Source organism: Phragmites australis, chromosome 19 (assembly GCF_958298935.1).
Source record: "Phragmites australis chromosome 19, lpPhrAust1.1, whole genome shotgun sequence".
Taxonomy (NCBI): domain Eukaryota; kingdom Viridiplantae; phylum Streptophyta; class Magnoliopsida; order Poales; family Poaceae; genus Phragmites; species Phragmites australis.
The window spans coordinates 12652288-12679822 of record NC_084939.1 but is presented as its reverse complement, the minus strand read 5'-3'; positions in this window follow the sequence as shown (position 1 = coordinate 12679822).

Below are 27535 nucleotides of genomic sequence, written 5' to 3'. Positions count from 1 at the left end.
TGATTTTATGATTGTGTTAGTGTCAAGATTGTAAACCCTGAAATCATGACTATGAAGAGAATATCCTAAGAAAAAACCATCAGAAGAACATGACTCGAACTTGTGAAGATTGCTACGTTTTAGGATGAAGCACCGACATCTAAAAACTATCAAATGCGAAATCTTCAGCTTCTTCCCAAAACGCAACTCATAAGAAGTCAAATTCAAGATTGAGCGCAAGAAAATTCTATTGAAGATTTAGTACGCCTTGCTAATAGCCTTAGCTCAAAACTTCCTAGGAGTTCTATGCTCATCGAGCATCGTCCTAGCAATCTCCACCTAAGTGCGATTCTTCCTCTCAACCACACAATTCTGCCGAGGAACACGTGTAGCAGAAAATTGATTCTCAATGCTATGCTTAAGACAGAAAGCATCAAAGAGATAGTTCTTGAACTCGGTGCCATTATCACTGCGAATTGCTTTCAATGCACTAGAGAGTTCTTCGAACAATATCAAAGCCAAGCTTCGAAAGTGTGAAAACACTTCATCCTTGCTTACAAGAAAGAAGACCTAAGAGTAGCGAGAGAAATCATCAACAATGATAAGAACGTACCTCTTCCTGCACGCCGAACGAACCCGAGAAGGACCAACAGTGTCTATATGGAGAAGTCTCTCGGTCCTTCTGTTATCACCAGATTTACTGGTGGGTGGGAGGCAGCAACCATCTTTTCATGCCAACAAGAAGCACAAACAAGATTCTTCTCAAACTTGAGCTTGAAAAATCCTCGGATCAAGCCTAGGGCACTCAAATGAGTAAGCAAATCAAAGATCATGTGCTATAGTCTTCTATGCCACATCCAAAGCTCAGAAGAAGGTTGAGCAATCAAACAACTAGAAGAACCAAGGGACTCAAAAAAATCAGCACCAAAAATTCTCCCAACTCGTGAAATCTTGCAAATCAAAGCGTCTGAAGAATCGAGAACTTGAGAAGTATCGTATTTGAAATGCACTTCCAAGTCCTCATCCAACAACTGAGATATAGATGGAAGATTGTATCCCATATGCTCCACCAAAGCTACATCCTTAAGAGTGAAACTCTCATTCACTCTTACCATACCTTTAGCTTTCATCCTTTCTTTCCAATCATCCCCGAATGTGACATACTCATGTCGTTTCACAGGACTGGGGCTGGAGAACCATGATAAATATCTGGTCATGTGGTGCGAACAATCGGAGTCAATGAGCCACTTTTTCTCCAGGTCTTCACCTGCCACCTCGGAAGGATCCAGCTTGAGGCCGCTGTTGTCGTTGTTGTCGTTCACCATGAAATAGAGGCCGGTGAAGTCCTTGGTGTTCTTCTTGTTCTTTGCTTGCGGTTCAACTTGTCCGAGCTCTCTTCCCCGCTGGAAGATGTGTCGATGTCGCCGAGAGCCGCCGCGAATACCCTAGAAACCGCCTTGGCCATCTTGTCGCGGTTCTTCTTGAAGAAGGGCATCTTGTTCTTCTTCTTGTTATTGTTGTGGTCATGGTCGCCGTCCTCTCTCTTCTTGAGCTTGGGGTAGTCCGTCTTAAAGTGGGTAGTGTCACCACACTCAAAGCAAGCACGTGAACCACCCCTTCTCCGATCTCAACGATTGTTGTAGAAGCTGGTGAACTTCTTCACAATCAGTGCAAGGTCCTCATCATCCAAGACGTTCACTTGCTCCTCTGACAGAAACCAAGGAAGACAAAGTAAATCCACTCGATGAAGCTTAGAACAAGAAAAGCCAGCTACAGACTGATTTCCACCACCAGGTCTGGAAACCAACACCTTGTTCTGAGACAAGGGATTTTCAAGACCGATCTGAGCCGCCTTGGCTATCTCGATGGGCTTGAGCTTGTTGAAGAGCTCATCATAAGTCAATTTGTCGTAACTTAGAGATTCTTCAATGCTCGAGATCTTCACTTCCCATATGCCCCCGTCAAGACCATACAGAAGCTTGATTGCTCTCTCGTGGTCAGAATAGGACAAAACAGCTGTTGATAGAAGATTGCTAACAATCCCATCAATGCAAGCAAACATCGTATCCAAAGACTCTCTAAGGTCTTGCACAAATATTTAGTATTCATGTTTGTATGTGTTTTGGTGTCTGACCTTTATCTGATTAGTGCCTTCATGAAAGACACTTAGAATATTCTAGATCTCTTGAGCAGTATAGAGGTACTTGACCCTGTCAAACTCATTCTGACTCAGGCTGGTGAACAAAATATTACTGGCCTTGTTGTTGGCCTCAAACTATTCGATTTGAACCTAAGTTGTGCGGGTAGCAGGGATCTCGTAGTTTGAATCAACTATTTCCCATATTGCACTTCGTTGACTTAGAAGATAAGCCTCCACGCGCACCTTCCAGTATGAAAAATCACGGCCATTAAACAGCAGAATCTTCCCACTTTTCTCCATATCGCCTATGGATCACAAAGCCGGTTAAGATGAACAAGTGATCAAATTGGCTCAGATAAAAATTGTAGGAACGAGACTGGCGACTAGAGGAGGGAGAATAGGCGTCTCAATAAATTTCTTGCAGAATCTATTGCCTTCTCCTATTTGGATCACCCAACGTAACATAAAACTCAAGCGGAAGCAAAAATAGAGAGAAGTTTTAATAAGAGAAAATTAAGATAACATGGCTCCACGGATGTTATGTGAACCATAGATTCCATTTAAGATCAATCCTTGTGTCTTAGCACTCAAAAGATCACAACATACAAAAAAACAAGAAAAGATGAACACTGAGTAACGAAACTCTCTAAATTGATTGTCTAGATGCAAGAGAATTCAAGACCCCATTATATAAGCATGTGTATGCAAATTTTACGCCTCTAGCAATATGAATGATCTTATAATGTGCTGAAATTTCAGCCAAAAAGAAAACAAAATGAAAATCAAATTCAGAAACTGAGAAACTTGCAAACTTGCAAGAGAACCAATAGAGGGAAACTATAAGAAGGTGAATACAATAACTAGAAGAAAAATAAACTTCCTTGCATCAGAGGTCATCCCTATTTTAGGCAGATTACAAAGATTTTTTCTCACAAAACTCTCACCTAATACATAGGTTAAGTACTTATTTTCCTCTCCTCTAAAATCCCAGCACAAGACTCTCATATGGATAGCACAAGGGGCTCAAAAAGTGGCTGGTTCATCCTCTCCCATAGCCCTACTCCTCTATTTATATGCCTAGAAAATTGACCACTAAGTTTCCTAGCTTTTTCCCAAAATACCTCTCTCTTATAATACACTCTTACCTACCACCGAGTATATTTTTGTCCATTTTCTTCTCCTCGAGCAAGCTTTGCGATGGTGCCACGTACTCCTCTAGTCCTCACACGGTTTTGAGATCAAACCGCAAAACCCTAACACGCTTCTCAAAGCATGACTAGCCGCCACTTGTTTCCTCCTGAAGCAAGCGCTCCGATGAAGGCGCGTGTCCTCCGTCTTGCGATCTTCACCGCTGGTAAGTTTCTCCTGCTCCCGATCCCTCAGGCTGCCTTGTCACTTGCATCGGCATTCTCTTAACTTGACTTTGTTAACACGCCATCTTCATCCTCCATTTCATACTTTGCTTGATCTACATGTGTACATCTAGTATCACCCTTGACTCTGCCTAGACCTCCTTGATCGTCCGACACCAAGCACCCGCTTAGCCCCGATCACTCACCATGACCACCAAGTTGCATCCGTTACCTGCACACCATGAAACAAACAAACATATTTCTCCACACTCCAAAACATCACCATGTTAGCACAAAACCAAAAACTTCAACTCAGAGCACATCCTACAGAAAACATGAACACCGGATGTTCCGGTGTGTTTTGTTCCTGAACACCGGACCATCCGGTGAGTGTAGCACTATCTGTTTCAGAAAATTTTTACTCACTATAAAAAAGGTCTGGTGGAAGCCTCCGATGATCACATATGTATCATCTGATAATCCGGTATGTGTCAATCTACCGAATCTTTCTTCTGCAACCTCTCTGCAACAAAAGGTCCGGTACATTCTTGGATGTTCACAAACCCAGCACCAGACCATCTAGCGTACATATTTAAACTTGACGCTAAAAATCCCCTCTCTGCAAAAAATACTCCGGTGCTTTCTAAGTCCATCTTCGGACCATCCGATGTTTGCTTCTATTTTTACTGCAACTTTGAAAATGCTCTGTGCTCACTTCACTGTAACACCGAAATATCTGGCGTGATAAAAAACCCACACACCGGATATTTCGATGTAGCATAATTTTGTGGATTCTAAAACAGTTTGCTCTAATTCAAACTTTAGTTATCTATAAATAAGATCACACACAAACAAAATCATGGCAACTAAAATCATTTTAAATCTAATATTATCAATAACTCACCGATATAAATAAAACACATTTTAATTTGATTTTTTAATGAGCAGCAGGCCCACCCTAGACGTGCGACCTAGGAGGACGGGTGGCTGCGGGTCGTGTAGACAGGCACAACACGTCAGGAGCGGGAGCCCGAAGCTTATCTTGATGTACAAAGAGGTTAGTAGGATATGCACGTATGCATGTGTATGTGCTATATAGAGATATGTACGTATATTCCAACAAATCCCTCACCAGTATCATAAATAACGTACGACGATAATTATAATGTAGAGCTGACGGATGCCTATATTAGTGCACAAATATACTTATGACTTACCTCCATTACAGTATCAGAGTTGGATGGTAAGAGGAAAACTTGCCCACAAAAGAAGGAAAAGAGAGAAGCTTATGTGCCAAGCACAGGTTAAGTGAAAGTATGTCTAGTTTACGTCTAGGCAGTAAGAGCAGCCGAGCAGGGTGGTGTGCTAGCTTCGTAAGGAAGGGGACATTGTCAGGGCCCACCTGGACATGTAGGCTCAACGCACGTTGGGCCCACACAACGCTAGTGATCTTACTCCTGCAGCGCTGACTGTGGTGCCTTAATGGCTGTGTAGATGACTATCTTGACTTCACACGTTTCGTGCTAGTATTTTAGTGTACATGTAGCACAAAAATTCCTATTTCATAGGACTATAGTGTCAAGAATGACGAGATTAGCCAGTTTTCAAAACTAAATTCAGCTACACTATACCATGGATTTGCAGATGACGAGCAGCAGTAATTAGCACCTTGTTGTGTTTTAGGGCGGGACGTGCGGTAGGCAGGTCAGCGGGAAAACGCTGCGTGACGGGCCAATTGTTGATCGTGACGTGCGGTCGCAGTTGCAGTTCCACTCTCCGAACGCCGGGATCCGGCGCTGCTGCCACCCCGCCTCCTACATGAAAATCATAAGCATGTGAAGCACCGACAAGATGACTGGAGGGTCTAATAGGTGCTTCATCAATTTTTTAGATAGCATTTTTAATCTTCACTTAACATATCTCTCTTCTAATTTTGAACAAGATCATGCCTTAGGATCTAAGATAGGAAAGTCTCGATGCAAAGCGGAAGTGAGATCGCAAGGGAAACAACGGTCTGACCATAAAAGTATAACGTCTGACCGAAAATGGCTGGCGGTTTTCCGTACGTAGTACGCTGAAGGTGTAACCGTTAAATGCATATCACGGAGCAGTCAAAGGCAAACGCCAAATATGCATGCATGTTAATGAAAGCTTTGCACACCATTGCATCGCGCGATCGAAGACATGCAAACTGCAAACCTCCATCGCTCTTGGGCAGCGAGCTGATCAACGCGGAGTCTTCTATTATGAGAAGAAAGAGAACTTGCAGCTTGTGTACGCGTGACTTCCTTGCCAAGCACACTATAGCCACTAGAGTACTACTCACTCCGTTTCGCAATGTTTATTCACGCCCACCATTACGTACAAACCAAAAAATATTGAAATCGAGTGAAAAAATGTACTAAGATGACCATGCTACCCCTAATCAATGTAAGGATGAGAGTAAGTAACTCATCAGTGTTGGAGTAAATGCATACATGCACTCAAGGACATAGCAGTAAAATGAATCATAAAGCATACTTGTTACCGTAATGGACAAATAATTTGAGACAGATACTCCCGAGATCATGAACAAATATTACGAAACGGAGGGAGTAGAAAACAAGTGTAAGGAGGAGCATCTTGAGATGAGTTGGCTAGCTAGCAACATGGTTGGTGTGCTAGCCAATCCGGGTTCGAGTCCGTTATTATACAAAATTTTCAAAAGAGACGTCTCTCCCTTGTGATCGCATTAAATGTTTCCTGAAAAAACGAGTGGGGGAGTGAAAGCTGTAGTTCGACATTTGCAGAAGGGAGAGTTGTGTGCAAGATAACTAAGGCAACTGTAGGGTCCACTCTGCCAAAGGAAACTTGGGAGGGGGCCACGGAAAGGAGGTGTGTTACCTTGTTGCCGTGTTGAGTGTGTTGACTTCGACCGGAGTAGTTTTGGGTGGCTTGTCTACGTCAAGGAGGTTCTTGATAATTCTCGTAGGTGCAGGTCAGTTCGATGCTTCTCAGTGCATCCACAATTAATATTCTTAATCAACTTGTATCTAATCCTGCTACCTCAGACTTGTATGCTCGAAGTACAAGTTGAACTACTCACAAATTAACCAAGAACTTCAGGTGATGTAGTTGTAGGGTGAAAAGGGGTTGGATTTCCGGGGAGGGAGAGGATGCAGAAGCACAATAAAATTACACCGATCAGTTCGCGTCGGGCCATCGGTGATAGAAGAAACTGAGGAGCGCTACATACAGATTCAGGAGATCAGGCCGGGAGGGGTCTGCTTTTACGTGCCATGCGGGTGTGCTGAGACGATGAAGTGGGGAGGAATAGAGCTGGGATTTCGCGTCATTCTTGAGCCGCTCACAGCATGAGTTTTGGTATAGTCTAAAGTATGACACAACATGAAATATTTTAGGTTGGTTTAGCACGGCACGAACATGAGGATCGTGTTGTGCTTAAAATCTTGGTATGATGAATGTGTCGGTACAGCACGATGGTATGGCTATGTACGTGCAAATGTATGACACAATCTGTATGACTATATTTTTATATTTATTCTCTAATTTCTCTGATACAAAGCATAAGACACTAACAGAGATATGTAAAAATAAGAGGCACGAGTGTGAGATGGTAATAGATAAATATGTAAATATTGTTAGATGATATAAAATATGTGTAAGCATGAGAGACACAAACGTGAGATGGTAAGAGATAAATATATAAGAATAGACTATATAAAGGTAGGATCGTGCCTGGGTCAGCACGAGACAACGACGACATGACATGCCGAGGACCGTGCTCGGACCTTTCTAGAGTTGACTTATGCCGACACAACACAATACGATAGATAAATATGTAAATATTGTCAGGTGATATAGAACATGTGTGAGCACGAGAGACACAAATGTGAGACGATAAGAGATAAATATGTAATAATTATCAGACTACATGAAGGTAGGACCGTGCCTAGGTCGGCACGACGTGACGACGGCACGACGTACCGAGAATCGTGCTTGGAACTTCCTAGAGTTGACTCATGCCGACACAATACGATACGATAGATAAATATGTAAACATTGTTAGGCGTATAGAGTATATGTGAGTATGAGAGATACAAATATAAGATGGTAAGAGATAAATATGTAAGAATTATCAGATCATATAAAGGTAGGATCGTACCTAGGTCGACACAACATGATATGTCGAGGATCATGCTTAGATCTTTTTAGAGTTGATTCATCCCGATCTAACATGATATGATAAATTGATCGTACCTAATTAGTATGACACCTCATACAAGATACGACAGGGACGGATCGTAACAGCATGACACTAGGGAGGAATGCTTGTATACCCATTATTGCAGACAGTCAGTCAACAAGTGGCTCGGTGGAGAAGATGTGCCGAGGCAACGGAGTTACTAAGTAGAACTTACCACGGTAGTACTTCCTTGCCGGCCGTACAGGTCAGCAGTGCAACTGTTCGTCCTGGGGTGCTGAGTGCTGGCCGAACAACTGTGGCCTTGCTGTGCCCTCATAGCCGTAGGGTGGAGCTTCAGTTCGGGCGTCACGAAACGAGACGTGCCTCGTGCGCCGGTAGGGTGTAGGATTCGTACAACGATCTCCAAAGTGGTAACTCATCTGTACATGCACATCCGAAGTACCACACTGTTACCAGTATCTGCCCTCCATTTTCTCTCTCGTTAGAGCCCTATATAAACACCACATACCCAAGTATCTCGTATACACACGTCAGAGGTGTCAAGATAGAGCAGCAGCTGGTGCCCTTTTCTATTGTAGCCGGCAGCGCGGCAGGGTCCAGCGGTAAGGTGCTCTCTTCTTCTACTGTGGCCGGCCGCGCGGCAGGGTCCAGCGGTCGGTAAGGTGAACTCTTCTTCCACTGTGGCCGGCAGCGCGGCAGGGACGGCAGTGTCGAAGGCTGAGAGAGGAAAGCAGGTGAGCAGCGTGCGATGGCTATTGGTTGCAGCCAGTGTCGCGGAGACCAACAGGAACGTTAGTTTCGTGGAGAAAAGTCTGTGATCTGAAGAAAAGGAGGATCAAGGATGTATCCTTTCGTATTTGTTTAGGAGTATCCTATCTTAACTATGCTTTCCATGTGGCAAATCAGATGCCTGCAAATGGTTTAAGATTGGTGAGATCTTCAAAATTTTTTGCTGTTGACGGATCATGCTATTCAGGCCCTGTGGGATTGAAGCTGAAAGACCAATGGTAATAAATTGCTCGGCTCTTGTGCGTCGAGTTGTGGGTTGTTCAACTTCAAGTCCCAGCCTCGCTTTTGATTTTTCGCCACAATTGCATGACTGATATGTGTGACCCGCCAAAAAAACCTTATTTTGCATAGCTTCTGCACCAGCTTATTCATAAAAAAAAATAGTTGTTGCCGAATGGCATGAATCTGCAACAGCTTACGAGTAAGCAGAAGTTGAGATTGAACAAAGAAGCAGACTCTGTCCTTCACCAGGTTCTCCCACAAGCAATCCCGTTCCTAAGGTTTCCTGGGCGCCCTAGGGCGAGATAAAGAGATGGGCCCTTATGCTAACGTAGATATGTAAAAGTACACTTTATTTTGAAACTTTTTCTACTGATCAATCGGCTGAAAACATATATACCTAGATCATCTTCAACTATATTCCATTCATTTCGTTCCCTTCCCGATTCCCTTCCTCTTCTCATTGCTTTTATTTTCTCTCATCTCCAACAGCTTCTCTTCGAGGGGAATCGCGAAGGGAAAGGAGAGAGAATCCCGTTTTGAAGGGAATGACCCTGAAAATCTCATCGTAAAAGAAACCGTGAAGGAAAACCGTTGAAACGCTGAAGGGAACGAAAATCCCTTCACGATGGGATTTTGGTTCCCGAAGGGAAGCCGTTTGGGCTAGCCTTACACTCGACGCAGCAACAACAAGGTTACTATTGGGGTTTAGGATCCTAAAAGCGTGGTTTTGGCGTCCTTGAGCTCAGAGGGATGACCATAGGGCAGGTCGACTAGCTATGGCGGTGAGCGGGGTGATGAGGTACCTGTGGTGCCGCTGATTGGTGTGACAGAGGACCGGCCTTAGTCACCAGAAACGTGGGTTGATGGCGCGATCCCCATTCCATGGATCGTTGTCCCAAAATGCGGGTCGCGAACGATGTGGGTTGCCGCCTGTGATGCCACCCAGATACCGGAGGCGGCGGGAGCACATGTGCACGTAGGGGCTCGAGCAACGGGATGTAGGGCAACAGAGAGCACAACCGGCACGAGCGTGGGTGAAGGGGCTTGGGTGGCCGGATCTTGTGCGGTGGAGATCACGGGGGGCGAAAAAATGGGCGGAGCCTTGGCGGTGGGAGCATGGGCGTGAGGTGGAGGAGGATGGCGGCTTAGCACGTGCTGTTGAATTGAGCTGACACCGCCATCGCCGCTACTGCCAGTACATCACAGGTGAGAGCTTGTGGAATTTTTTTTAATATTATTATTTTATACATAAATTTCAAAACTAATATGCAAATAACGAAAATTTCAAAAATAATACCTATTCAAGTCTTGGTCCCCCGAGAAAGGGGATTTCATCTCCTCAGGACACGAAAAAGGAGTTTTCACGTTTCAATCGTGCGAAAACATATTTTCACGTACTTAAAGTTCTGTAATAGAGTTTTCACGTCCTAATCGTAAAAAAAAAATTTCACATCCTAAGCACATGAAAACATTCTTTTTGAGTCCTGACCATGCAAAAATATGATTTTCATGGTAGAAAATATTTTTAGCGCAAAAAAATTATTGTGCTTCTACATTATGTGAATTAACTTATTTGTTGTATGGAAAATTGGTAAATGTATTTAAATTTTATTGTATGCATGCAAAAACTATTCAGCGCAATTTTATTTCTATCGTCAGAAAAGATATTTAGCGCGAAAATATTATGTCGCTTTTTTATTTTGCGATTCAACTTATTTCTTATACGGAATGGAAAGATGAAAATAAAATCCTAGAATCACTTGTCCGACAATAGGACGTAGCTGATAAATATTACATACGCTGATAAACATTACATTGGATGTAGTGGTTTTCATCGTACCACAAATGGACCTTAATCATACGGAGATGATGAAAACAAATGTTGGCATGTATGTTACACAGAAATACTAACTTAATAGCTTACCGATGCTAAACATAGCATGCCTTAGGAAATAAAAATAACCCGATTTATAGTAGATGCTCTACTGAGTGCACCTAGGATATTTGTCCTTTCTCTGGGCATCAGGGCCTACCACCGTGGCACGTCCTCTCCCGCTTCATTTCCCTCTCTACCTCGCGTGCTTCAACCGTGGTGTGGTTCTACGTTCTCTTCATTATGCGCTCCCCCTCTTGCCGCTTGAGGTGTAGTTCCTCCTGTTGTTTCTCGTACACCTGACGTTCATAAGCTTGCCTCCTCCACTGCATGTTCATTTTGATCCAATGCTTCTGGTGCTCATTCTGCTCCATGTCCAGCCATTCCATGAAGTCACAGATAGGTAGAGAAGACTCAACAAATGAAAGAAGAGGGAAGATTAGTAATAAAGTGCAAAAAATCGTATGTAAAGTGGAACTAGAGTGATCTATATCACTATACTGGTGGGTATTCATACAGTCCATGTTGAGGTGGGTCGTACTGGTAGTCGGCACACATGAAGAAGCATTGCTATAGGTGTCATGGGACCCGCGAAGCCTATAAGGGTCGCAACAGAAGCACATCAGCGATGTGACCCCGTGGGGATGGAAGTCCCCTAATGCTTCTTGGGTGGACTTGGCAGAGCTGAGGAAAAAAGTGGTCTATCCATAGTTCAGGGTGGGTTATTTATGGTCGTTGGAGGCTGGTGCATGAACTAAGTGCATGGGTATGGCTCGAAGATGGAGGACGGAAAAAGTATGCGTAAGGACAAATGGGTAGGGATTCCCTGTGAAAGCTGAAAAAGTTGTGTCATTGATGATTGACAGAGAATCCCTGCGAAAGTTGTTGCTATGTTCTTCAGCTTACAATTGTGTTCAACCACTTAGAGGCTACCCAATAGGTCGAATGCTTTGGCTTGTATGCATAAACATAAAAGCTGCATCCAGGAGTTCTAAACTTCACACTGTTCATTTTTGAGGTCAACACAGCAACCCATACCTCCCTATATGATGTCACTACCCACAGTACCACTACATCCTTCATTTCAGACCGATTGGGGAAGACCTGATTTAGATGAACCATTCTTGATCCGTACTCCCAAGGGGAATCATGGTTTTCCATAAGTTGCATTTTCGTTTTCTCATGCAAGTTCCATTGATCTGGGATGATAGTTTTAGAGGACTCATCATCATCCTTCACATTTGTAGATTGCAATAATGATTCTTCCTCATATACCGCGTTACTGTCCATGTTCTCAAATCAACAACAATTTCTTCAATTTCCTCGCCTGCATCAGCCTGACCCTCAACCTCTGCCGTTTGCCTTTGCACAACAACATCTGCCTCAGCTGTATGCCCTCGCCTATCCTCTTCTTCTGAGGTGTCGCTGTACTGCTACCGTCATACACTTCTCTTAGACAAGCATACACCAGTATATTAAACTCAGCCCCACGACGTCTGCACCACTCCAACCATTTCAACCACTTGTTTGTCCGATACACCGGTTTGAACTCCCAACAAACTAGATCTAACATACGAGTCCACATGCAATGCAATGTAACAGAATAAATTTTAGGATCCAACTAAAAATATTGGGTGAACCACATTCTCATCTCCTTCATTCTTGTACTCTCAGGGTTTGGGTGCTCAATGATAATAAACCGAAAATTGCTCAAATCAACACCCGATGGATCGTTATGAATTTGATCATTTTCATAGAAAACTCTAAGATTTATAGTGTTTGACATAATTGCGACCTAAAATAAATATATTGAATAAATTACCAAGTTAATTTCATGTGACTAACTTCAAATGTAGCAAGCAAGAACTATATTTCTCTAAATTGCTTAATCTAACACTCAATATCAAATTTTATGAACCCTACATGTACCCTAATATAATTCCTCATAACCTAAAATGTAAATAATTCTTTTTACATCTGTAATTAAACTTACATAGATCTATATCAACATATTCCTAAAATTACGTAAGTCTAAAACAATATTACAAAGAAAAAATTACCTACAAAATATTTACTTTACTTTAAGATCTATAGTGCTCAAGACATATCTATGACATGACATAATTTTGAACAAAACAAAATTATTCTCAGCCTAAATAAAAAATTATATAGTCTAGGATTATATCAGTACAAATATTATAAAATTACATAATTTACTGTATATTAAAAAAATTGTATAAAACCTAACTAAAATTAGAACAAATATCTCAAATAAAATTATATATTACATCTGTCTAATATGTATAACATACAACAAATACCTCAAATTAAATTAAACATCTATGATACGATTACTAAATCTATAATTAATATCCTGACTCTTGTCCTAAAGTAAACATTGCATACGTATAATAATTACATCCTAAATTGTATTATTTATATGGACATCTACAACTACCAAGTACCTCAAATTAACTTTTACACCTATGATAACATTACAAAATCTATATTTATTTCCCGACTCAATAATCCTATAGTAAATATTGCATATTTCTAATAATTATAACCTAATATTAATTATTTCTATGGACATATATAATTACCATATACTGTAAATTAAATTCTACATCCATTAAAACATTATTTAATCTATAATTTATTTCCATACTCATTAATTATTTCTATCAATATCTACAACTACCAAATATCTAATTGTAACAAAAAACAATACTAACCAAAATGCATAATTTTTCTTACCTAATTTCTACTTTCCCCTTCCTCCTTCCTTTCCCTCCTCGTCCCTCCTTTTTCCTCTCCTTTGCCCGTCCTCCTCTCCTTCTTCCTCGCTTTTTTCTCTCACTCTCCTGAGCACTCGGTCGAATTCAGAAATGGCACCGAGGGGAGGAGGGACCGTGTGGACGAGATAGGGCCGACAATTTTTGCGCTCCCAAGACGTAAAACCCGCCACGTGTCTGGTTATCGTTGCCTAGGCTGCAACTATTGACATGTCATTAATTTTCGAGCGCCCAGCTCGTGATAACAATTTTTGAGCCCTCATGCCATGACAATCCCTTTTTCATGCTACCATGCTGTGAAATCTTGCTTACTATGCACACGTGGGAATTTCACAGGTGTTTTCATTTTTCTAGGGCGCAAAAATTAATTTTTCACATCCCTGAGACATGAAAATCCCTTTCTCGCATGTCCAAGACACGAATATGTATTATTTTTGTAATTTTTGTAATTTTCATATTATTTTTGAAATTTACATATAACATAATAATATTAAAAAAATTATCTTGAGGGAGGCGAGTGTGTGGCTTGTGAACAGGCAAACAAAAACAATGGTTGCTAGCTAGGGTAAACAAGAGACACGGACTTTGGCAGGCTTTCAACCCTTTTGATTTGTGTCTTCTTCTTTTCTTTTCTGATATACTTATAATATATTATTGTATTTTGCATACATAACTTATACAATAAATAGCTATTAACTGGGTCATCGTGCAATGTAATCGTCCAGGATTTGTTAGGAATACGTTCCATGTACCAAACTATCTTCCCGAAGAGGTATAACCCTATCATACCACACTTTTTTACATGTAGCGTCCCGCATTCCTCAAACCCTATTGATGCTAGTTACGCATACAATAAAAATACCACAAGCGCATGGGTCAATTGTAGCACTTTCACCCGGAGTATACCAAGATTATCATATCCATAGAGATTAGTAAGGAAACTAGATAGGGGTTTACCTTAAACTAACAAACTAAATTCTATTCATCAAAGCAATTGCATAGAAGGCTAAGGTTGTTTATGGTTATGATGGTATAAAAATAAAGATTAAAGAATAGATAGATCTTCAAGCAAATCCTAGATATACAATAAGTAATATCTTGGTAGAAAAATAAGTATGGTTTGTAGCATAAAGATATTAGTGCATAATATATGACAAGCTTCCTTAAATCTGTTAATCTCCCTCAATTATCGCCTACTAAGCCCTCATGGTTTGCCTCCCGAGAGTGTCACATAGGAAGGGTATGCACATCCTCATCTATTCGTTGAATATGACCTTGAGAATAATTAGTGTGTGGCCAGTTTACCTAGCTCAGCAGATACCTTAACTACTATGCTAATTTCAATGAATAAATCTAATCACCATGATTATATCTACAAGCTATTCATCTAATTGCGAACTAGACAAAGGATAAAGAATCACCATCATAACATACCTTGTTGGCGGCAGTTTTAGCTCTGAACCCCAACTAATTAGAGTGTTGTGGTGTAATTAGGTCGTCTAAACTAGTCTAGATAACTAAAGCTAAAGTTGAAGGTGTTTTGCTGAGATTGGCTTTAGACTCGGGATCTTTCATATCAAAAACGTCGAGAGGGTCATCTTCATATAGTGCTGGGAGTTGACGAGCGCAAAAGGGCATAGTCCACTAGGGATTCATTTGGTTCGAGGATGAGGTTGGATAGGATGGGACCATCCCTGTTTTTAGGGATGGGATAATCCAATCTTTTGTTTGGTTGGGATGGATGAGATGAGCTAGTTTTTTATTTGGTTGGCGGATTAGAGTAGATATGATGAGCCAGATTATGAAAGTAGATTTCTTTAGAGAATTTTAATTAAATATTGGCTCAGGTTTTTTGGATCAAGCAATTAAAATGAGTTGCTAGTGAGCTCTATTTTACTCATAAAAATATTTAGGATTTTTAGACCACTCTTTGTACTCTAAATAAAATCAAACGATCAAATGAGAAAACTGGATGAGCCGATCCGGTCGTTTTCATGAACTAAGCCATCCAGCATAACGAGATAATATTCTCTAGCATGGGATTCCTCTGTCCGCTCCTATCCTGGTCATCTACCAACCAAACACCGCGTTTTCTGGATGGCCATCTCCGGGATGACTCTGTTTGGCCATCCAAACACATGCTAGGTTGCTACTTGGCACAAGGAGAGAGTGTCACACAACACCAGGACTCTCCCATTGTGTCGGCCATGGTCAACTCATAGACCGGTTGTCCTCCACCTAGAAGATGTATAGTGGCTTCCATGTGGTCCCAATGCACATAGCTTTCCCGAGATGGACTCACAAAGACAAGTCTAAATCTTCGACTGTCAATGATTTGTGAATCGTCGATCTTACGAATTTGTAGAATAGATATGGGATGCCTCGAGTAGACGAATTAAAGGAACACATAGAGGGGTTTTTAGACAGGTTTGGGCCTACCTAAGGATAATAATCTACGTCTTATTTGTCTTGTATTGATGTGAGACTGTTACAAGGGGATACGTGGCTAGCCTAGATAGATCTAACCTAATCGAATGACTTCTAATGCCTTATAGTCTTCTGTCACTTGTTGGCTCTTGTAATGGCTTCTAACCTTTCATGTCTTGTCCTCCACAGGGGCCCCATGCTCTATATATAGGGGGAATCGTATGTCCTCTGGAGTCTTCTTTCCCTTTCTTAGAGATAAACTTTCCTATTTACAGGATACTCTAGGTTCCAACATGTACTTTCCATTTATCTAGGGATCCTCTTTCCAGAGATAGAGATATATCTCAAGAATTACAAAAACTCTGAGGTGTCTGGATATGGTAGTTACCCATTAGTTATCATCATCGATGATTCAATTTCCATATTTGACACTTTTGGCATATACTTAGCGATGTCAGTGGTATCTTATGAAAGGTTTGTGCAAGGGGAAGGTGCTTCAGCCTTGGATGGGCCGAGGTGGGCTTTGAAATGTTTGTGTTGCATGGCACATTGGGCCGTGCCGTGTGGAACATTAGGCCATGCTGCGAGGCATCACTAGGTTTTGGACCCCAAGTGACCCCAACGATCCATTTGTGTTTGATTTCGTCGAATTTGCTATTGATTTCTACAAGTTATAACAAAATGACATTATACATGAATATTATCAAGGTTAGCATTAATAATTAATAATAATGATGAATATTCAATAATATATTAAGATAATATGATGCTAATATGTGAGTATAATGAGCGTCATCAATTCCCTCATGCATAGATTTTGCTCATCCCCGAGCAAAACCATGTATGGAAATTCTGTCAATCAGAGATCAGCATTGCAATCATGTCATCCACCTGCATTTATTAAGGACATATGCATATCCATTCTGCTTTATAGTTTCAAAATTTGAAGATTTATACACCAGTTCTGAGATCTTTTTAAACAATGTGGGGGCAGATATAGACTTAAATTGACCACAAAATATACTTAGACAACTGCTATGCACCCATCTCCCGAAGCAAATTACTCTTCAATTAAGGTTTCCAGATAAAGATTTTCCAAAAAATATTGTCTCTTTTGTACCAAGGAATAAAACTTCTTGCACATTATCCAAGTAAACAATCATCTCACAAATCTCTAAAGCCAAAGGTTAAATATTCTCCTATTCTATAAATATTTAGTAGAAGGCTGATATATCTATCTTGGTGAAAGAAATAATGACAGAAAAAACCTTCAACTCAAAGTATTGTCAAGCTAAGATATAACTCGACCTGGTTTTATGGAGAACTCATCAAAAAGGCTATTAGAAACATAAAGATGTGAGATGAGAGAACACACGCTTTAGAAAATTGGACATGTGACAATGATAAAGCCTAGAAAGATATGAATTTCAGCCAAACAATTGCATCAGAAGGTTGATGTACTTGTTTCTCACTTCTTCCTTTGACTACATGCTTGCTCCTTGAATTTTATCTTCATATAGCTCTGAAAAATCCTCATTTGCATTTATAACCATTTTTTCTTTATTTCTTTTTTGAAGTTTCTACAGAGCTCATATAGTCTTTGAAAGTTCTCATTTATTAGTTAGCGCATCAGAATGATCATAACGACTCCCCCATGCTTAAATTTTTCACTTGCTCAAGCATATAGTTCTTTGAAGAAGCTGTGTTGACCAATTCTTGATTGTGACACCTTCTGAATTTTGATCATTTTAGAAATGCAGTGGCTCGACAAGAAACTCATTTCAATAGCTTGTGGACAAGGATGTATAACACAAAAGAGATATTTGGTTTAGGATGGAGATACATTGAAGTTTGCGCTAATTCTAGTGTAGAATAGGCAATGCATGGATAAAAAGGCTAGCAAACAAGTGATAGATACGCAAAAGGAATTGCTAGCTTAGAGTTTCCTACCAACATAATACAATCTTAACTCAACTCACCAAATTAATAGGATGCAAAAGTTATCGGGTTTCCAATCAACTCGATTGTATTATGACTGTGGTAGGTGTGAATAAGGCAAGAGATAAATTATTTTGAGGAGTATAGGGACAAATAAAGTTGTGCCACATTTTTCCAAAACACCCAGTATTTCCTCATTTTAGAATTATTATATTCAGGATCAAGGTAATGGTGTAATATGTTATAAGAGAATTATGGAGTCATAGTCATATAATCTCTCAACAAACACCACCACTTAGTCGTTTCAGATACCTAGAACTGGTGTTATTATGTTTATGTTTTCCCAAGTTTTTAATAGCAAAAGGATATTTATATGTCAAGAATCATGCATATGAAATAACAATAGCAACATAAATAATTTCTCCAAATTAAACATTATCATCATCTTATTAATTATCATGGAAGTGAAAGCACAAATAATAATAATTGCATAAGCTACCCTAGATAGCTGAGTGACAATGGGACATCTCTAGGGCAACTATTAGGGCTCTACGACTTCTCCTTCTAAGTTCTAAATGGCCAATTACAAGTAATCTCCAGCACGAATAACACTAGAAGTTTTCCATACTTAAAACATGAGAGAATGTAGAAAACAAAGCTACAAATACATGGCCCCAAAGATAAAAGAAATGATAGGAATAAAATAATAGTTACCAAGGCCAATTGTTCTACGCATGCTGGTGCCTACTAGAAGCCTAGTGATGGAGGCCCCCCAGATCTGGGTGAAGAATAGATGTTGCATCCCTGTGGTCAGCTCGTCCAGTGTGGTCTGCATGTCCTATGCGTTCTGCTCGAACTCCGCTAGAGTGGAGGTCATGGTGCCATCCAAGTTGTTGTTCCTATCTGCCAACTGGTACAAGTGATGCATCTGCAGCAGTGGATACTTACGTAGGTGCAGAAGTTTTGGTGGCATGTTCCTATGGTATGGAATCAGATTCGGCTGGTACTATAGTGGAGGCATGTAGTACTACTGTTGTCCTCTGAAAGCAACCACTGGGTCCAAGTCGTGCCATGGCGCTAGAGCCTCCCACCAATACCAGCCCTTATCGGATGGGGCCTATGGAGGTGGAGACTTTGTCACTACTGCAACTGAGGAAGAGGATATGTGCACCTGCTTCTTGTACTTGGTGCGCTCGATCTCCTGGCCCTCGAGAAAGTTGTTCTCGAGCTAGTCCTCCTTGCGTCGATGAAGAGGCTGAGCTCATAGCAAGAGTACTTCTTCTTGGTGCTGCCGATGTAGTAGCCCTTCTTCATAGTCCTAGACACATAGTGGCCCTTGATCATTGACTCATTAATAATCTGGGGCGGAACATAGTTGGTGTCATGGAAGGAGAAGCCGAAGATGGCACGCACGATGATGCATGCATAAGGACCCATGCTAACTTACCCTAGAGTGCGAGCCTTGTGGATCCAATGCTCGATCAGGAGCTCTATCGATTTGATGGTGGTGTGGTCGTAGAGCACGTAGAAGGGCTAGGGGACCTCCTTGTCCTTAACATTGCCGCCGTCATTGCAGGTGATGACCCACAAGGTCATCCAGCGGAGGAAGAAGTTGATGATAGTATTTGTTAGAGCAAGAATTCGTCTTGCCCCAGCAAATACGGCGAGAGTTTTTTCTAAGGAGGAGACTCAAGCTTGGAGATGAAGTTTTAGAGGAAGGAACACCATGAGTATATTGTTGATAGGAAAAATCGATCAATCTGGGGGGAGAATCACATGTTTGATGTGATGCGTGTTCTGTGTCCGTTGTTACCGTCTAGCCTTCTTGTCCTCCATTTTCTCTATTTTTTCTGTGTTTTTCTGTCCCCCTTCCCAGACGACCATGGACCCCTATTTATAGGGTCATGCGTAGCTTGGCGTACAAGTTATTGTAATGTACGAATATTTGGGACCCGACCGAATTACTAGGCCTTATCCTGGATAACTACTTTCTACCATATCGGGGAGGTAAATATCCACTGTGGTAACTATTGTGGTGCCTCCCCCCTAGAGTGTGGAGAGCCGGTCACCAACTGTGGCCCCGCGCCGCACTGTCAGGGGTGTCAGGATAGTCTCCATTACGCTAGGATGTCAGAGTGGCACCCAACAGCCTAGGCCTTTAATGCCGGTCACTTCCTGGCAGGCAAAGCACGGCCGGCGTTCCCTTTTCGGTAGATCTTCCCAGGGATGACTGACTCACCCTGCTACCTTCGGGAAGGTGGCCCGATCATCCCGAGGCAGGGGGCCTCGGGAGGCAGGGGTCCAGGAGGTGAACGCTTCGGGAAGTAGGACTCCAGAAGACCAGGGCTTCAGGAGGCTGAGCCTTCAGGAGGCCGAGCTAGTTAAACCAAGGGAAGGCTTTGCAGGTACGAAGAGGTATCGTGAAGGGACCTGATGACTTCGGAGGTCGAGCCTTTAGCTGAGGATCCAAAGATCAAGGATCCGTGGGGACCTGGATAGTAATCTTCAACCATTATCCTTAAGCTGGATTATTTTCCCCCCAATAGTACCCCCTCATTCTCGGGCCCTGATGTTTCGGATGGGGGAGGGGATGCAGAGGAAAAATCAACCCCAGCCTGGTGTGATATCAAGGATGCCTGATGGCGATCTTCTGTCCTTCGAAGTGGCTAGAGTAGAGATTTTGTGTTGGTTTGGAGAATCCCGTACGTTCGCCTGGCGGGACAAGATGTGCCACTGCTACATTCTGACTAGATAATGCGAGGAGTCACTAGGGTCTTGTGCCCGCGATCCTGTCATGCGTCGAAACGAGTTTGGGTCATTAATGTGACGGGATGTCCGCGCGAGAAAATGAGGTATTTTGTCGTGGAGTGCTGCCATGTGTTGGAGGGAAATTGGATAGGGCCACGGCCCCCTCCCCTAGGGGTTTTAATGGGAGGACACGGCGACGTTCATCCAGCTTCATCTTCCAGACCTACGTGGTTGCGTGGCTCGGGTATAAAGCCAGGGTTACCCGGCTGGAGTCTCCACAGCCCATGAGCAATCAGTATCCTTGACTTGAGTATGGCATCGTCTTCCTCCTTATCCTCCTCGGAGACATCGATGATCTCGACGTCTCCTTCAGGAGCCGGGCTATTTCAGTCGTCGGTAGAGGCGTCAGAGGCAAAACAGCTTCCTCCCCTACAGGGGAGGCGGTTGTCCACTACTTCGGCCTGACCTTTGGCCGGGAAGGGCATGCCTATCGAGATCATTGATATCTCCAATAACGACGAGTTTATCGACTGGGATCTCCTGTGAAGGGAGACTGAGTCGGTGTCAATGGGGCCAGCGGTGAAGCAGGAAGAGGCTGGGAAGGTGAGGGAGAGGGCCTCGCTGGTGACCTCTTCGGACTCCTCAATGTCCTCTGGCAGCTCGAGAGCCAGCTATTGTATCAACTTCCGCAACGGCAGGCCGCAGATGAGGCGCATACGCCGTCTCATGCCTGGCCCTTGCTGGGGCGGTCACTGGGATGGCGTACTTTGTGACGGGACTTAGTCACCTTGTACTCTTTCTCACATTGTCTTGCTCCGTAGGGATCCATCTTCTTCGTGGCAATTTCTGTACGCTTGTTTTAGTTTGTATCCCTTGGATGTACTGGTTGTTTAATAATATAACATGGATCTTTGGGAACGGTCGTGTTTCCGTCTGTATCGAAATATGAGAGGACCTTTCGAACGGGTGGCCGCATGCGTGCATCCTTTCATGCCTCCAAACCATACTTCTTCGTCCCTTTCGAAGGTGATGCCTAGTTTTTCTGACGACCGGTGGATACTTAGGCTAATTGAGGAGAACCGGGTGGAGTAGTGGCGATCTCGTCGTCTCTGGTTACTACATACTCCATAGGCCTTGTTAGTGCGTACTCCTTCCTAATTTGTTCCAGATTTCTGAGTCAGCGAAGTCCCTTTGGAACCTTTGGGGATGAGCTCCGGAGGTGGTCCTTGACCCTTCGGGTTCCTTAACAACTACCCGGGTTGAAGGCGATGATGTGTTAGAGGAGCAGCCGAAGGCATAGGCAAGGAAAGGCGGTTCGCGACCCCCTCAGCCCTTAGCTGCTGCCCGGCTTCGGAGGTATTCCCTCCGGAGCCTGGCAACGACGGGTCGGAGGCGAAGCTGAAGGCCAGGCGGGAGAGAGGGTCTGTGACCCTAGCGGCCCTTAGCCGCTGCCCGGCTCCAGATGTATTTCGTCCGGAGCCTGGCGACAGCGTGTCAGAGGCAAAGTCGAAGACCGGGCGGGAGAGAGGGTTCGCGACCCCCTCGGCCCTTAGCCGCTGCCCGGCTCTGGAGGTATTCCGTCGAGAGCCTGGCGATCGCGCGTTGGAGATGAAGTAGAAGGCCAGGCGGAAGAGAGGGTCCGCGACCCCCTCGGCCCTTAGCTGCTGCCCAGCTCCAGAGGTATTCTGGCCAGAGCCTGGCGATGGCATCGGAGATGAAGCCGGAGGCTTGGGGAAGAGAGGGTCCATGACCCCCTCGGCCCTTAGCCGCTGCCCGGCTCTGGAGGTATTCCATCCGGAGCCTGACGACGGCGCGTCAGAGGCGAAGCCAGAGGCTGGGTAGAAGAGAGGGTCCGCGACCTCCTCACCCCTTAGCCGCTGCCTAACTCTGGAGGTATTCCGTCCGGAGCCTGGCGATAGCGCGTCAGAGGCGAAGCCGAAGGTCGGGCGGAAGAGAGGGTCTGCGACCCCCTCGGCCCTTAGCCGCTACCCTGCTCCGGAGGTATTCCATCAAGCCTGGCGACGGTGCATCGAAGGCGAAGCCGAAGGCAGGGTGGAAGAGAGGGTCCGCAACCCCCTCGGCCCTTAGCCACTGCCAGGCCTTGCCGTCTTTGCAATGGACAATCGAGGGTTCCACTACGTTTCTCGTGCTACGCAGCGTGGGCTTTTATTAAATGTCAGTATAACAAAAATGACAGATGAAATGTGTCTTAAAAGGAGATGGTGGGGTAATGATTTTACCTTTTACCATGCGTGTTTGGAGTCACGCGGGTCATACCTTTTCTTGTAGGGAGGGGGATTTTTATACCCCTTTGATTGGTTTGCTGTGCCATTTTAGAGGCTAGTGGGTTTTGTACCCCTTCAGCACGGAGGCATTAGCCTTCAAGATGCTTGGGTACCTTTCCCTCTAGGTCTTTTCAGTATCTTTTTGCCCGGCGGAGTTTTTGAAGAAACATTTCCATCGTGGGGGTTTTCGGAAGTCTTTCCATGGTGTGGAGATTTTTGTGAAAGCTCTCCGTCGTGCGGAGGTTTGGAAAAAGCTCTCTGTTTCTGCCAGTGGTTTGTAAAAACTCTCCGCTGTGCGGAGGTTGGGAAAGGCTCCCTGTTTTTGCCGGAGGTTTGTAAAAACTCTTCGTTGTGCGGAGGTTTGAAAAAGGCTCCCTATTTTTTCTGGAGTTTTGTAAAAACTCTTCACTGTGTGGAGGTTTGGAAAGGCTCTCCATTTGCAGAGGTTTGTGAAAGGCTCTCCATTTTTGCCGGAGGTTTTGTAAGGTTCTCCGTTTTTGTCAGAGTTTTGTAAAACTCTCCGTTTTTGCCAGAGGTTTGGTAAAGCTCTCCATTTTTACCGGAGGTTTTTGGTAGAGTCTCCGTTTTTACTGGAGGTTTTGGTAAGGTTTTCCATTCTCACCAGAGGTTTTCTAAAGCTCTCCGTTTTTACGGGAGGTTTTGGTGAAGCTCTCCATTTTTATCGGAGGTTTTGGTAAAGCTCTCCGTTTTTACCGGAGGTTTTGGTAAGGTTCTCCGTTTTTACCAGAGGTTTTGTAAAGCTCTCCATTTTTACGAGAGGTTTTTGGTGAAGCTCTCCGTTTTTACCGGAGGTTTTGGTAAAGCTCCTCATTTTTGTCGGAGGTTTGTAAAACTCTCCGTTTTTACCAGAGGTTTTGGTAAAGCTCTCCGTTTTTACCGGAGGTTTGGTAAGGTTCCTTGGTATGTATTAATGCGAAGGCCCTACACACTATCGGAGGTATGCAATACCTTCTAGGAAACCTAGGCAGTTTTGCCTTCCAGGTGACCTAGGCATGCTGCGCCCGTTGTGTGTAGGCTTGACGTGCTCCCAAGGAAACGCCCGGGATGCACCGCAGCACTGTCCACCAAGGATGTGCCCTAGCGTGTGGCATTTATATGACCAAAGCTATGCAATGCCTTCCAGGCACCCTGGGCATAGTCTGCCTTGCAGGTGACCTAGGCATAAGCGGCGCCCGCAGTATATAAGCATGTTGTGCAGACAGGATTCCTTGCAACAGCATTCCTCAGAGCACCGCATCCTCACATCAGGGTAGTTCCCTGATATGCGGTGTCCACACACTATCGAAGCTACACAATACCCTCCAGGAAACCTGGGCAGTCTTGCCCTCCAGGTGACATAGGCATGCTACGCCCGTGGTGTGTGGGCTCCACTTCCGACCAGGGCAAATCCTACCCTCTAGGAAACCTTTTCAGGTGACCTTGAGTTTAGGCAAGTGATGTTTACTGGTGCGTGGGCTTGTCACACCTCCGGAAAAATGCCCCAAGGGCGCCGCAACTACATTACCAAGGAAGTCCCATGATAACCGGCATCTACACACTATCGAGGCTACACAATACCTTCCAAGAAACATAGGCACTCTTGCCTCTAGGTGACCTAGGCATGCTTCGCTTGTGGTGTGTAGGCATGTCATGCAACGAGGATTCCTTACGACAGCATTCCTCTGAGCACCGTAACTCCAACACCTAGGACATCCCTTGGGGCATGGCTTCGACACCCGAGGCTATGCAAATGCCTTCTAGGGCACCCTGGGCATAATCTTCCTTGCAAGTGACCCAGGCATAGGTGGCGCCCATGGGTGTGGGCCTTACTGTCTATCTAGACTACGTGATGCCTTCCATGAAATCTAGGCAGTCTTGCCTTCCAGTTGACCTAGGCATGCTACATCCGCGATACATGGGCTTGTCACGCCATCCGAAGATGTCCTACTGGTGGTGCCGCAACACAGTCTATCAAGGAAATCCTTTAATACGTGGTAACTACACTTCCAAGGTCACATAATGCCTTCCAGGAAACCTGGGCAGACCTGCCCCCCAGGTGACCTAGGCGCGATGTGTTTGCGGGAGTGCAGGGATTTTGCATGGTTATACTAGCTAAGTTTTGCAGTCTACTGTTGGCAACAAGAAGCTATTTGTAGAATGAAACATAGCTAGGTTAATAACTTCTCATGCTAAATGAGAATGTAACTTAAGTTCTACTGCATCTACTTAGTAGCTATCTATTGCAAAAGACTTCTAACAATATAGTTGGAGGCCTCCAATAGACTCTAACCTTGCCATATGAAAGACGGATCACTAGGTAAACTACAGGGTAGTTAACAGTGGGCGTACCTTTGTAGGAATAAGGCCTCTATTGTGAGGCTTGGTAGCCTCGAAGCTTGAGGCTAGGCTGGGAGAGGCGGTGCTTGACCCCCTCCGCCTTTGGTCGTTGCCCGGCTCCAGAGGTAATCCGTCCGGAGCTTGGCGGTGAAACGTGGGAGGCGTGGTCGAAGGCTGGTTAGGAGAGGCGGTCCTCGACCGCCTCGGCTCCTAGCCATTGCCCGGCTCCGGAGGTACTTCATCCAGAGCCTGGCAATGGTGTGTCCCCGATTCAGTTCTCGTTGCTAGGTATGGTACCATTGGCAGTGGGGTTGGTGGTGATGGTGCAAGGTTGAGGGGCCGGAGATTCGCCCGGGAGTTTGCCCCAGGCCCCCGAACTCTGCGATGTCCTTCGCCAGCTCCTTCTACGGCCAGGTATTCGGCTTTCCTTCTGAGGTATTCCTCCCGAAAGGTAATGAGGGTGCGACAGTCGTTGGTATTGTGGCCGCACCCTGGTCCGTGCAGGACGCACCCGTATGCCTCCGGGGGCACCGGTGCTTGGAGTTGTCGTTGGGGTCGCTGCCGAAGGTGGTGTGCCCGGAAGCCCCAGAGTTTCCTTCCCCCTTGGGAGACCATCGAGGCCGCCCGGTGAACTGGTTTTTGGAGTCAATGTGGTTCTCACTACGCGTCCCCAGACGAGGCGGGCTTGGAGTTCCCTGCGTGTGGTTGGCGTTGCAAGGGCAGCATCAGAGGCGCTGGCGGGATCCGCTCCTCCTCGAGCCCTCCGTCTCCTTAGAACCCTTTCTTGCATGAGGGGCCCAAGGAGGGCGCTAGGTGGATCGATTTTCCAAAGATGTTGGCTCGCTCGGGGTAATCCAAGTGTGTTTGAAGGGGATACTCGGGGACCAAGCCCAGTTGGGAGCATTCCTGGGTTAGACCTCCCAGAACCATGGAAGGCGGTCTTTTTGGCTGTGGCTTCGGTCGCGTCCTCTCCTGAGGCGGTGAGTTCTTTGTTATGCAGGGGTTGTAAGGCCTCTGTGCCGTCTAGAGTTCCTGTACTGACCCAGGGTTCTGGGTTGGCCAAGGTCGGAGAACGCCGTCTCATACAGCAGCGGGGCTGGAGCATGCATACGGTTGCATGGATGCAACGGTGGGTATGACAACTTTAGCTGATTCTCTGGGGTTGCATGGATGCAACGGTGGGTATGACAACTTTAGCTGATTCTCTGGTGGTTTTTCTGGTGGATTCCTACCTCTCTTAGCACTTCTGTGTTCGAGTCCCCACGGACGACGTGCTATTGGAGCAAGAGTTCATCATGCTCCAGCAAATACGGTGAGAGTTTCTTCTAAGGAGGAGACTCAAGCATGGAGACAAAGTTTGAGAGGAAAGAACACCACGAGTATATTGATGATAGGAAAAATGGATCGATCTGGGGGGAGAATCATAGGTTTGCTGTGATGCGTGTTCTTTATCCATTGTGACCATCTAGCCTTCTTGTCCTCCATTTTCTTTGTTTTTTTCTGTGTTTTTCTGTCCCCCTTCCCAGACGACCATGGTACCCTATTTATAGGGTCATGCGTAGCTTGGCGTACAAGTTATCGTAATGTACGAATATCTGGGACCCGACCGAATTACCGGGCCTTATCCCGGATAACTACTTTGTACCCTATTGGGGAGATGAATATCCACCGTGGTAACTATCGTGGTGCCTGCCCCTGGAGTGCGGTGAGCCGGTCGCCAATTGTGGCCCGATGCAGCATTGTCAGGGGTGTTAGGATAGCCTCTATTATGCCAGGGTGTCAGAGTGGCGCCCATCAGCCTAGGCCTTTAATGCCAGTCACTTCCTGGCAGGCAAAGCACGACCGGCGCTCCTCTTTCGGTAGATCTTCCGAGGGACGACTGACTCACCCTGCTGCCTTCGGGAAGGTGGCCCGATCATCCCGAGGCAGGGGGCCTCGGGAGGCAAGGGTCCGGAGGCGGAGTTGGTTAAGCCAAGGGAAGGCTTCGCAGGTACGAAGAGGTACCGTGAAGGGACCTGATGACTTCGGAGATTGAGCCTTTAGCTGAGGATCTGGAGATCAAGGCTCCGGGGGGACCTGGATAGTAATCTTCAACCATTATCCTCAGGCTGGATTATTTTCCCCCCAACAGTATTACATACCTTGTTTCACTAAGGAGTGTCCTCACTGGCCACCTTGAGCTAGAAGATGTTGATGACAACAGGTGTGATGTTGGGAAGCAAAGCATTTGTGGCATCAAAGCCGAATATGTCCACTAGTTGATTGAAAGTGGTGATCCACACACTGTTTGGGATACAAAAGTCGATGCATCAACCACCATCAATGATGAGCCCATGGCTCATTTGGATACGATCAATACTGCCAATAATCCTCAAATAACACAAGGTCCCATTACAAGAGCACGTGCACGACAATTAGATCACCAGGTGAACTCATTTCTCGC